A 12,380-nucleotide genomic window follows, 5' to 3' on the forward strand; every position below is an offset into this window, starting at 1 on the left:
ACGAGAGCTCCCAGTCATCTCAGCAAAAATGTTATTATTTATTTTGTTCTGCTTTCAATTTCTGTGCGCACAGCGCGATCATACACTCGGTATGACAGACAAACGCTTTTGGAGCTACGTTCGTCAGCCAGTTCGGACTTTACAGCGGGTTTCGACTCCGTGGACGCTCCGGTGCCTGGGATCCTTTGTTTACTCGCGCGACGTCGAGGGAAAACAAAGAGGGGGAAACACGCCGGAGTTTTGTGCCGAACGCGACAGAGAAACAGCAAGCCACCTCTCCCCAGCATCCTGCTTGCGAATCTCCAGTCTCTGGACAACAAACTTGACGAGCTGCGTGCACGGATTAAACACCAACAAGACATCAGGAACTGCTGCGTTCTGGCCTTCACAGAGACATGGCTGGAGCCCAGCGTCCCCGACTGCGCCATCACGCCGGATGGATTCACAGTTTACCGGGGAGACCGAACGAAGGACTCAGGCAAGAAAAGGGGAGGAGGGGTGTGCTTTATGGTTAACTCCTTGTGGGCTAGAGATGTGTGTATCTTAAAAACTTACTGCTCTCAGAGCCTCGAACTACTGACCATTAAAGTCAGGCCTTTTTACCTCCCGAGGGAGTTCAGCTCAGTTCTCCTCTCAGCTGTTTACATTCCTCCACATGCTGATAAAACTACGGCTATGGACGAACTGTATGACATCATTACTGGACTTGAGAACAATAATCCAGAAGCTGCCTTTATTGTGCTGGGAGACTTCAACAGAGCCAACATGAAGAAGGTTCTCCCCAAATACTATCAGCACATCTCCTTCCCCACAAGAGGTGATCAAACATTGGACCACTGTTACACTCCATTCAAAGAGTGCTACAAACCCCTCCCCCGCCCAGCTTTTGGTAAGGCAGACCATTGTTCCATACTGCTGCTGCCTGCATACAGACAAAGACTGAAACAGGAAAAACCAGCTTCTAGGGTTATTTACAAATGGGACAGTGAGGCTGAGGAGGTCCTGCAGGACTGCTTTGAGACAACTGACTGGCAGATATTTGTGGATGCAGCTGATGGCAACATCAATGAACTCACAGACTCTGTCATTGGATATATTGGAAAGTGCATGGATGATATCATCACAAAAACCACTGTCCGCATATATCCAAATCAGAAACCCTGGGTAAATAAAGACGTTCGCGCAAAGCTAAAAGTGCGGACCTCTGCCTTTAACTCCGGGGATGCTGATGCTTATAAAGCAGCCAGGTATGACCTCCGAAAGTCCATAAAAAAGGCCAGAAAGGACTACAGGGACAAAATGGAGTCCAGCTACCACAGCTTTGACACCAGGCGACTGTGGAATGGACTGCGCTGCATCACTGACTACAAGAAGGTCAGCACAGTCAGTGTTCAGCCCACTGCATCTCTCGCAGACGAGCTCAACAACTTCTATGCTCGTTTTGATGCAGACAACAGAGAGCAGATCCTCTACCCTCAGGAGGACAGTGAGGCTGCAACTTTAACTCTGAGAACAGAAGCTGTGAGATGGACCTTTAAAAAGGTAAATCCTCACAAAGCTCCAGGACCAGACGGCATCCCAGGCCGGCTACTCAGAGTGTGTGCAGACGAGCTGGCAGAGGTGTTCACCAACATCTTCAACCTCTCCCTGAGGCAGTCAGTGGTCCCCACGTCCCTCAAAGCATCCACCATCATTCCCGTTCCCAAAAAATCAGTGGTCTCCTGTCTGAATGACTACCGTCCTGTTGCACTGACATCCGTCATCATGAAGTGCCTGGAGCGGCTGGTCAAAGGTCACATCTGCTCCTCCCTCCCTGACACACTGGACCCTCTTCAGTTTGCCTATCGGACAAACAGAGCCACAGAGGATGCCATCGCCCTGGCAACGCACACCACCCTCACTCACCTGGAAAAAGGGAATACATATGCAAGGATGCTCTTCATCGACTACAGCTCTGCATTTAACACCATCATCCCCTCGAAACTTGCCACGAAGCTCGTCGACCTTGGGTTGGGAACACCGATCTGCAGATGGATTCTAAACTTCCTCACAAACAGGCCCCAGATGGTGAGAGTTGGTAAGCACACCTCCTCATCACTCATCTTAAACACAGGTACGCCACAGGGTTGTGTGCTTAGCCCCCTCCTATATTCCCTGTTCACACACGACTGTGTTGCTAAACACGAGTCCAACACCATCATCAAGTTTGCTGATGACACAACCATCATAGGCCTCATCACAGGCAATGATGAGACGGCCTATAGAGAGGAGGTGATGGCACTGTACGAGTGGTGCCTGGAAAATAACCTGACTCTCAACATCAGCAAAACTAGAGAGATGATAGTGGACTACCGGAAACGACCAGTCAGAGAACACCAGCCCATCCACATCAACGGTGTCAAGGTCGAAAGGGTCAGCAGCTTCAAGTTCCTTGGAGTCAACATCACCGAGGACTTCTCCTGGACCCTTCACACAGACACTGCTATCAGGAAAGCTCGCCAGCGGCTTTACTTCCTGAGGAGGCTGAGGAAGTTTAGCATGAAAGCCAACATCACCTCAAATTTTTACAGGTGTGCAATTGAGAGCTTGCTGACGAGCTGCATCACAGTTTGGTACGGAAGCTGCTCTTCCAGCAGCCGTAAAGCACTACAGAGGGTGGTGAAGGCAGCAGAGCACATCACTGGCACGAGGCTTCCTGCCATTCAGGACATTTACCTCCAGCGATGCCTCCATAAAGCACACAGCATCATCAAGGACCACAGCCACCCAGCACATCAGCTGTTCTCCCTGTTACCATCTGGCAGACGTTACAGGAGTCTGTCTGCTCGGACTACAAGACTTAAAAACAGTTTTTACCACCAAGCCGTACGACACCTCAACCACAACACTTAAACACACACAACACAGCACTCAGAAGCTACCCTGCAGCGTCACAAGTACTCTGTTTAATCTGCACTGGTCATTTCACTTTATTGTCATTGATATTTATATTTAAAAGTGCAATACTGTAATTTTCTGCTGCTCATTCCTGTGCAATATCCCATCTGCCCTCCCGTCATATTTCTTTTCAAGATTTTCTTATTTAATCACTAGTGTACATATATTTATATTTATAGATACATATATATTTAGTCATCTTTTCTCTTTTACCATGTCTCTCTAATATTTAGCTCCTTACTATTTTTATATTTTTATATTTTATTTTATTATATTTTACTATATTTTCTGTACTGTATCATGCTGCTGAGTGACTGCTGCTCGTCAAACACATTTCATTGCAATGTTGACCCTGTGCTAACTTGCATATGACAAATAAAACTTGAAACTTGAAATCTTGGACAGGTTGCCAGCTGTCAGAGGGCCAATAAACAAATACATAGAAAACATTCACACTCACATTGACATCTAGGCTCAATTTAGAGTTACCAGTTAACTTAAAATGTACTACTTTAGATTGTAGGAGGAATCTGGAATACCAGAAGAGAATCCACACAAACAGAGGGAGAGCACTCAACAACACAACAACACTCTACACAGAAAGACCCCAGCTGAGTGGTCGATTCAAATCCAAGACATTTGTGCTGTGAGATAGCACTTATCGATTATATTTCACATAAGCTAAAAATATTTACAAGGTATTAGGTTTGTTTATTTATCAAGAATCATAATTAAATTACTCATAACTTACAATATGAGATTTACAATGATTGTCTCGTCCACTGGCACCTGATTCACTGAAATATTTGGCAATGGCATCCTCCTGAAAAATGTATTCATGTTATTTGGTGCTGAAACTTGTTAACACATCATATAAACAGGTCATTTACACACGTCAAAGCATACTACCAGTCTTACTGAACGTTCGAACCATTTTAGTCTGGTACGTGTGTTCATGCGAACAGTGTTTCACTAAAATGACAAAATTTCTGATCAAAAGCTGCAATCATGTCACAATTTGTCTAACTAACATATTTTAACTGAGTTATATGTATTAAAGATGGAAAACATGAAAATACCAGTGCTCACCACACTGTAATCTTTTGTGCCAGATTCCCCCAGTTCAAGAGGCAGAGTCCAAAATGGATTATCTGGTCCTTTCTCTGTACCACAGCTACAGCATTTGTATTTAAGTGTCAGCACTCCTTGGAATATCTTGAAGAACAAGAACACACAAAAATGTAGCTTATTTCTCATTATAACTTACAGATCTTTCCCATTTAACATGGAGTCTTTACCTGGAAGGCCTCAGGACTGGTTTGACTCAGAATCTTCTGAAAGCACTCAGCAGCATTATCTTCTACATGCATATTATAAAACATCTGTCAGTGCAACATTTACTTAAAAGGACATCAAGTTAACCATGATCTGAACATTAATATCGATTGAATTACCATTTAATTCCTGCAACTAATATTTCTAATCACCAGTGAATGCAACAGCATTCAGCAGGCGTGGCATCAAGTGAAAGAGAAACTAAGCTGATATTTTTTTTTCTTTCAAAAGGTTTTGACTTGAAAGATTTTAAACATTTGTTATCAAATCTCAGTGACAATAAACATTAAATAGGTAGCTTTACATGATTTTTTAAACTACATTAACCTAACAAGTAAACTGACCCAGTTTTCCATAGAACAGGTTCCTTCAGTGTGTAAAAATATTAACTGTACCTGTGCTGATGTTCAGCTTTGAGCTGATAATTTCTGTGGTAGCTCGATTCTTTTTCTCTAAGTCCTCAAAATAGGTCTTAAGATCACCATCAATATATTGAGTTCCTCCGCAGCTCCTACAGCAGTTAAACACAATCTAGTCACATGTGGTGAACATGCTTACTGAAATATCCATTTACTTAAACTAAAGATACATGTTATATAACTTAAGCTTTGCAACCAACCTTTTCACAGCTTCTCTAAACTCTCTGGTTTTGAACAGCAACTGCAGCAAATTGCTCAAGGAACTCCTTTTATCTAAAAGGAGGTAATCAGTGATGAATGTAATTTGTTGAGCAGTTTTTTTTTCCATTTCTGTTAAATGCAAATAAAAGACCCCCACTCTTACCTGATGACATACTAGAAGCCATCTATATTATCTAGCATGTGCCAAGGGTCTTCTGCAAAAGCACACCCTAAAGTTCAAAGATCACGAAAAAAGTTACATGGAGTTACATGTATTTCCACAGATTACTGAACACTAACTGAATGTTACTTTCTGTGTTGAATGAAATATCAACTTAGTTTCACTTTCACTTCATGCCACGCCTCCTCAAATGATGCGTTCATTGGTTGTCAGAAATACTAATGTCAGACATTCTTTAAATTCTTCATGTCAGAGTTTCGTGTTTAACATTAATGCTAATAACGCTCACACTACTTTTATACAATTCATTATTTATATTCATATTGTTAACTTTAGTATAGACTTGAAAAGAATTAGTTTTAGAATGAACGTGGACATACCGAGGTCATCAACATTATTCTTTAGCTTTTCATCACTTTTCACTTTTATTTTTATTTATTTATTTTTTATTTTTATTATTTCAGTCAGTATCAAGAATTATCCAGATAAATCTAAAAATGTAAATAATTACTTACTTACTCTTTTTTACATGTCAGGATTAAAATAAAACCTTACTTGACAACAATGTTTATTGAGGTATTTTAAGTATCAGTGTCTTTCTTCCTTTCTCCAGCTTGATGGAAAAGATATTTTGATTCTTTACATTATGTCTTGACTTCCACTTTTTCTGTTTAATGCACTTTCTTAATGTTATTTCACTTTATCTTTACCTTGTTTTAAACGAATCTTAAAAACAAAGTGCTTGCTAAAAGGAACATAAAAATCATTTGTCACAATGGAAAAAAAAACAAAACTTACAGGTGAGATAAAAATGTGTAGCTTCAAGTAAATGAACCTAGTTAAAAACCAGAATCAGAATCAGAATCGTGTTTATTGGCCAAGTATATGGGCAGACACATACAAGGAATTTGGTTCCGGTAGATGGTGGCTCTCAAGCACAGCAATGTAAATCACACACACAAACACGTGTCTATATATAGTAGTGATGTGCAGATCGATCCTGAAATATCGATTCCTCCGATACCAATCATTTATGTTCTAGAATCGATTCTCACATTAAAATATCGATATTTTAGTAATTTAGAGTAAATTTGTAGTTTATCATTAACAGGAACACAGTGGAAAGAAACTATAACATTCGGATTGTCTACATTCAAAGGAACTACTTCCTCTTCCGCCTTTCATAGTCATGTGCGAAATACGGCTGTATAAATGTCTCGCAGCCCCTTGGCGTGCGCACTGACAACAATGGCTGAGCGTGATTGTGCGGACGTATTCTACCTCCACAAACAGCTGAGATGTGGTAAAAGCTGATACATGTGGCAAAAAAGTGCTCCAAGAGTGAGGTGTTTTGGCCATACTAGGGAGACATTCAAAAGGGCTATTGGGGGGGGGGGGGGAAGATAAATACATTTTACAGGGTTTATTTATCAGATAAAATACACTAAATGTCACCTTTATTATTGGCCTGGAAATAGCGGGGGTGTCCAAATTCAGAAGCTGCTTCCACCTGAGGACCCGGCCTTCATGATCTAAAGAAAGCCGGGTAGTACGTCACGAGCTCCCTCGGTGGAGTGAAACTCTGCTATCTGTTCTATCCAAAATATAACCAGGTAAACTCTTCTGTTTAATCATTTTCTGTTTGACGTTTATTCAGCTGTGTGAAAACCCTGGAGGTACCCTCCCGGGGGATTAATAAAGTTAAATTTAATTTAATCTAATCTAATAACTTTAATCTCAGCCAAACCGATTTAGTCACGAACAAATAAAACACTGAAAAAGCCAAACAATAACATTTTTAAGTTATCAAAGTGACTTATATATCATGTTTAACCCGAGTAGTGAAAGACCACAGGGGTTTGAAGACGATGTGTTGGTCGGCTCAGATATTTGAAGTTTACACAGCTACATTCTCACCTGAAAATATGTTAAAAGTTTTTTTGCGACCCAGAAAGAGAAATAAGAGTAATATTAAAACTAAGTAGCTGCCGCCATTGTTGGAAATTGGAATTGGCTGGGCCGCGCTATGAATTCTACGATATGGTTTTTCAATTTTGTTGTCCGGGTGGAAAATCGGGTAAAATTCAGGAGAATGGTGGCTCCGGGAGATTTTCGGGAGGGGCACTGAAATTCAGTATTCTCCTGGAAAAATCGGGAGGTTTGGCATGTATGGTTGTGGCAACATCACTAACCTTGTCAAACACCTCAGAGTAAATCATATCACAGAATATGACAAGCGTATGTTGAGGCGAACTGAAGAGGAGGAGAGGGACAGGTGCTGCTAGGGCGAGACAGACGTCTCTCACGGAGTCCTTTAGTGCTGCAGGCAGGCAAGGTGTTCAAATAGCGCACAACTTCAGTTTTTTTATTTCTATATGATGAACTCTGCATTATTAAGTGATAAGAACAAGTAATCTGATGTCCTGTAATCATTATGACGCTATAATTTGAGATACAATAAATAAAATAAGTTTTTGTACAAAGTATCGGTATCGGATCAGTATTGTCGATACCACCCTGAATATTACTTGGTATCGGATCGGAAAGAAAATCAGTGGTATCGCACATCACTAATATGTACACATTACACATACATACACAACGCTGTGTAAACCAACTATAAACAACTAATCTAAACTTATATACATAAAATACAGAAATGAAATGAGGTGGAATGAATACTACAGAATTTACATAAGGTGCAGTTGCAGTCTGGCAGTTGGAGCAGTGTGACAGGTCAACTGTTTAGAAGGGAGATGGCGAGGGGAAAGAAACTGTTCCTATGTCGGGTGGTCCTGGTCTGCAGGCTTCTGTACCGTCTGCCAGAGGGCAGCAGATCAAAAAGTCTGTGTCCAGGGTCTGAGTGGTCTGTGATGATTTTCCCTGCCCGTTTCCTGGTTCTTGAGAGGTACAGATCCTGGATGGAGGGCATGGGGGCGCCGATGATCCTTTCTGCTGCCCGTACAGTCCGCTGCAGTCTGCTCCTGTCCTGTTTAGTGGCTGCACCATACCAGACTGTGATGGAGGAGCACAGGACAGACTCAATGACCGCAGTGTAGAACTGGATCAGCAGCTCCTGTGGAAGACTGTACTTCCCCAGTTGTCTCAGGAAGTACATCCTCTGCTGGGTCTTTTTGAGGATGGATTTGATGTTGGTCTCCCACTACAGGTCCTGGGAGATGGTGGTACCCAGGAACTTGAAGATCTTCACAGTCGACATAGGGCTGTCTGATATGGTGAGGGGGAGCAGAGTTGAGGGATGTCTCCTGAAGTCCACTTTCATCTCTACAGTTTTAAGAGTGTTCAGCTCCAGATTGTGCTGATTGCACCAGAGTACCAGCCACTCAACTTCCTGCCGGTATGCAGACTCATCACCATCCTGAATGAGGCCAATGACAGTGGTGTCATCTGCAAACTTTAGGAGTTTAACAGCCGAGTTCTTGGAGGTGCAGTCATTAGTGTAGAGGGAGAACAGTAGTGGTGAGAGGACACATCCTTGAGGGGCACCAATACTGAGGGACCGAGTTTCAGAGGTGATCTACCCCAGCCTCACTTGTTGCTTTCTATCTGTCAGGAAGCTGGTGATCCATTGACAGGTAGCTGGTGACACGCTGAGCTTGGAGAGTTTGGAGGAGAGAAGTTCAGGCACAATGGTGTTAAAAGCCGAACTAAAGTCCACAAACAAGACCCTGGCATAAGTTCCCGGGCGGTCGAGGTGTTGCAGGATGTAATGCAGCCCCATGTTTACTGCATCATCCACCGACCTGTTTGCCCGGTAGGCAAACTGCAGAGGGTCCAGCTGGTGGCCTGTAATGTCTTTCAGATGGGCTAACACCAGTCGTTCGAAGGATTTCATGACCACAGACGTCAAGGCGACAGGTCTGTAGTCATTCAGTCCTGAGATGGTGGGTTTCTTGGGAACAGGGATGATGGTGGAGCATTTGAAGCAGGAGGGAACTTCACACAGCTCCAGGGATCTGTTGAAGATGTGAGTAAAGATGGGAGCCAGCTGTTCAGCACAGGTTTTGAGGCAGGAGGGTGAGACAGTGTCTGGTCCGGGGGCTTTCCTGGGCTTCTGTTTCTGGAATAGTCAGCTCACATCGTCAGTGTGTATTCTGAGTTTCAGGGAGGAGGAAAGGGGGGTGAGAGGTGTGTTGGAGGTCGTTGAGTCTGGATTGGAGAGGGTGGTGGTGGTCGTTGAGTCTTTATTGGGGAGGGTGGTGATGGTCGTTGGGTCTGGATCGGGGAGGGTGGGGGTGGTCGTTGAGACTGGATTGGGGAGGGGGAGGGTGAAGGGGGGAAAGGTGGAAGGTGTGTTGGGGGTCAATGTCTGAAGCAATGTCTCTGGGGAGAGGAGGGTGAGGCGTGGGAGTCTGTCCAACTCAAACCTGCAGTAGAAAGTGTTTAACTCGTTGGCCAGGTCTTTGTTTGCTTCAATAGTGGGTGGGGGGCATCTGTAGCTGGTGATTTCCTGCAGGCCCCTCCACACTGATGCTGGGTCGTTGGCTAAGAGCCGTTCTTCCAGCTTCTAGGAGTAGATCCTTTTAGCTGCTTTGATCTCCTTGGTCAGTGTGTTCCTAGCTTGCTTGTACAGGGCCCTGTCACCACTTCTGTAGGCGTCCTCCTTGGCCTTACGAAGATGTTGGAGTTTAGGAGTGAACCATGGTTTATTGTTGTTGTATGTGCAAAAGGTCTTTGTTGGCACACACACGTCTTCACAAAAACTGATGTATGATGTCACAGTGTCCGTGAGCTCATCTAGGTTCTCAGATGCAGCTTCAAAAACAGTCCAATCAGTGGAGTCAAAACAGTCCTGCAGTTCCTGCTTTGCTGCGTTAGTCCACTTCTTCACAGTTTTGACTACAGGCTTCGCACGTTTGAGTTTTTGCCTATAAACTGGAATAAGATGGACCATGCAGTGATCAGAATGTCCCAAAGCTGCCCAGGGCACAGAGCAATAGGCATCTTTTAGAGTAGTGTAGCAGTGATCCAGTATGATGTTGTCCCTGGTGGGGCAGTCTATATGCTGTCTGTATTTAGGGAGTTCGTGGTTTAGGTTTGCTCTGTTACAATCCCCAAGAATAATTGTAAAGGAATCCGGGAATTTCCTCTCCAGGGTAGTAATCTGGTCAGCCAGCTCGCACAGTGAGTTGTTTGCATTGGCCTGTGGAGGGATGTAAACTCCAACCAGCATGAAGGAAGAAAACTCCCGCGGTGAATAAAACAGTTTACAATTGATGAAAAAACTTTCCAAGTGTGAGCTGCAGTGTTTCTGTAACACTGTGACATCAGTACACCAACCTTCATTAATGTAGTAGCAGACTCCACCACCCTTTGTTTTCCCTGAGAGCTCTGTTTCGCGGTCCGCCCGGTTAAGTTGGAAGCCCGGCAGATTTAAGACAGCGTCTGGGACTCGCTCACTGAGCCAGGTTTCAGTAAAGCAGAGGGCAGCAGAGTGTGCAAAGTCCTTGTTAGTCCGGTTTAAGAGCAGTAATTCGTCGACTTTGTTTGGAAGAGAGCGGAGATTTGCGAGGTGAATGGAGGACAGTGCCGTGCGGAATCCTCGCTGACGTAGTTTCATCAGCGCACCAGCACGACTCCCCCGTCTACGTCTTCTCCAGGAGCCACAGAGAGCTGCTGCGCCTCCAACTAAAATATCCAAAAAACTTTCCGGGTTTGTGAAAAATGGATAAGAACTAAAGTGAGATGACTGCCTGATGTTTAGCAGTTGATCTCTGGAGAAAGTGATGTGGTCTGAGTGATCAAAAGCACAGAAAATAAACAGAAATAAGAAAAGTGCGAGAGAGCGCAGTACCGAGGCTGCCATCCGCGGCGCCATTTTGGAAGTAAATCATATGACAGAAGGACCCAAAATGCAGGATTCAGTGAGGCGAAGTTGAACTCAAAGTAAACAGCTTTATTTGCAGGTTGCAGATTGAACAGGGGACAAACTATACTGGGAAAATATAAACTAACAGGCAGATAATCAAGGACCAAAACACAGAGCATAGACTGAGGGTGAGTAGACATTAACCCTTTAAGACCTACCATAGAACCAAGTCCGCCAGAGCTTATATTATATTTTTACATGCTGTAGTGCCATTTTTGGGAGCATTTCAAGTTGCTATACATCAGACGTTCCCAAAGTGTGGGGCCCGCCCCCTAGGGGGGGCGCAGAGCCATTGCAGGGGGGGCGCGGCATGAAAAGGGGAAAAAAACAAAAAAAAACAACGCTTGGACACTGCTAGCATGGGGCGCCCACACAAACGCAAAGCAGGAGATGAAGCATAGCTGAATATGTTTCCAAACCAACTTCATTCTAAGCAAAAGACTAGAAAATATGGTGGCGCATATCTTCCCTTTGGTTTTACCTGCACAAGTGCCGAGGTAGGTCTCCCTGCAGGATTGGTTTTCCCTTCGTCGGGAGCAGCGCTGGGCTGTTTAAATCACGGACAAACAGTATCCCACATTCTTGATTTGTAGTTCACAAACACTTGTTGTAATGACTAACTACTCCTGACATTTTGGAGATGCTAGCTCTTTATATAGTAAAGTTACAGTGGGATACAAATAATATCAGGCTGATCCTGCCACAATTTGTTCCCCCGGTTCAAATCACGGACAAACAGCATCCAACAGTTGTTTATGTTTTTGTCATCTCATGTAAACAATAACGTGGCGCACAGCGTGACGTGAAAAAAGGCACATACCTTTGACGTTGCATGACGAACTCTGTATTCCTCGTCCACACGTAAACGCAAAATAGGAGTTTTAAAAAATCTCCATTCTCGGTGATTCGAAACGCCGTTTACATGTGGACGAAACAGCTGCGTTTTCAAAAATACCCGTGTAGGTGTGGACGTAGTGTAAAAGACTTTATTAGTTAATTTTCTTACTACCTGTAATTTATTGCAGATTACTTGTATTTGCTTAATGGTTTACTAAATGTTTGAGGTGTGAAATAAACCGCAATGGACCAAAATATGGGTGTGTGTGGTTGGAGGATGTGTTCTTGCGTGCGTGCGCGCGCGCGCGAGGGGGGGCGCGAACATTTTTCTTGTAAAACAAGGGGGGCCCAGCAAAAAAAGTTTGGGAACCACTGCTATACATCAATACAACCATTACAGCCTAGATTTTAATAATATGTAGGAATTAAGTGCATAGTGATTACATAAATTGCAAAAAAGTGCAATAAACTACAAAGAAATTGAAAATTGTTTTTGTTTTTTTAACATATATTTCTAGTTAGAGAAATTTAAGAGGCTTATCCCTCAAAACTGTAAATACAAAAAAGTTGCACAAAATAG

General features: G+C 43.4%; 2 long non-coding RNA genes across 2 annotated transcripts in view; both read right to left on the minus strand.

Annotated features, from left to right (window-relative positions):
• LOC146522036 (uncharacterized) overlaps window positions 1-11,721 on the minus strand; it is a 196,608-nt gene extending 184,887 nt beyond the window's left edge. Inside the window, exon 1 of the long non-coding RNA XR_014872246.1 lies at window positions 11,102-11,721. This is a non-coding gene — a long non-coding RNA (uncharacterized LOC146522036). The remainder of the gene's footprint in view (window positions 1-11,101) is intronic.
• LOC146522044 (uncharacterized) lies at window positions 3,689-4,964 on the minus strand. The gene is made up of 5 exons (XR_014872226.1): window positions 4,892-4,964; window positions 4,668-4,783; window positions 4,236-4,297; window positions 4,027-4,152; window positions 3,689-3,760 (listed from the first exon to the last, which is right to left on the minus strand). It is a non-coding gene; the product is annotated as an uncharacterized LOC146522044 (long non-coding RNA).
• Window positions 11,722-12,380: the final 659 nt, after the last annotated feature.

Source organism: Neolamprologus multifasciatus, chromosome 3 (assembly GCF_963576455.1).
Source record: "Neolamprologus multifasciatus chromosome 3, fNeoMul1.2, whole genome shotgun sequence".
Taxonomy (NCBI): Eukaryota; Metazoa; Chordata; class Actinopteri; order Cichliformes; family Cichlidae; genus Neolamprologus; species Neolamprologus multifasciatus.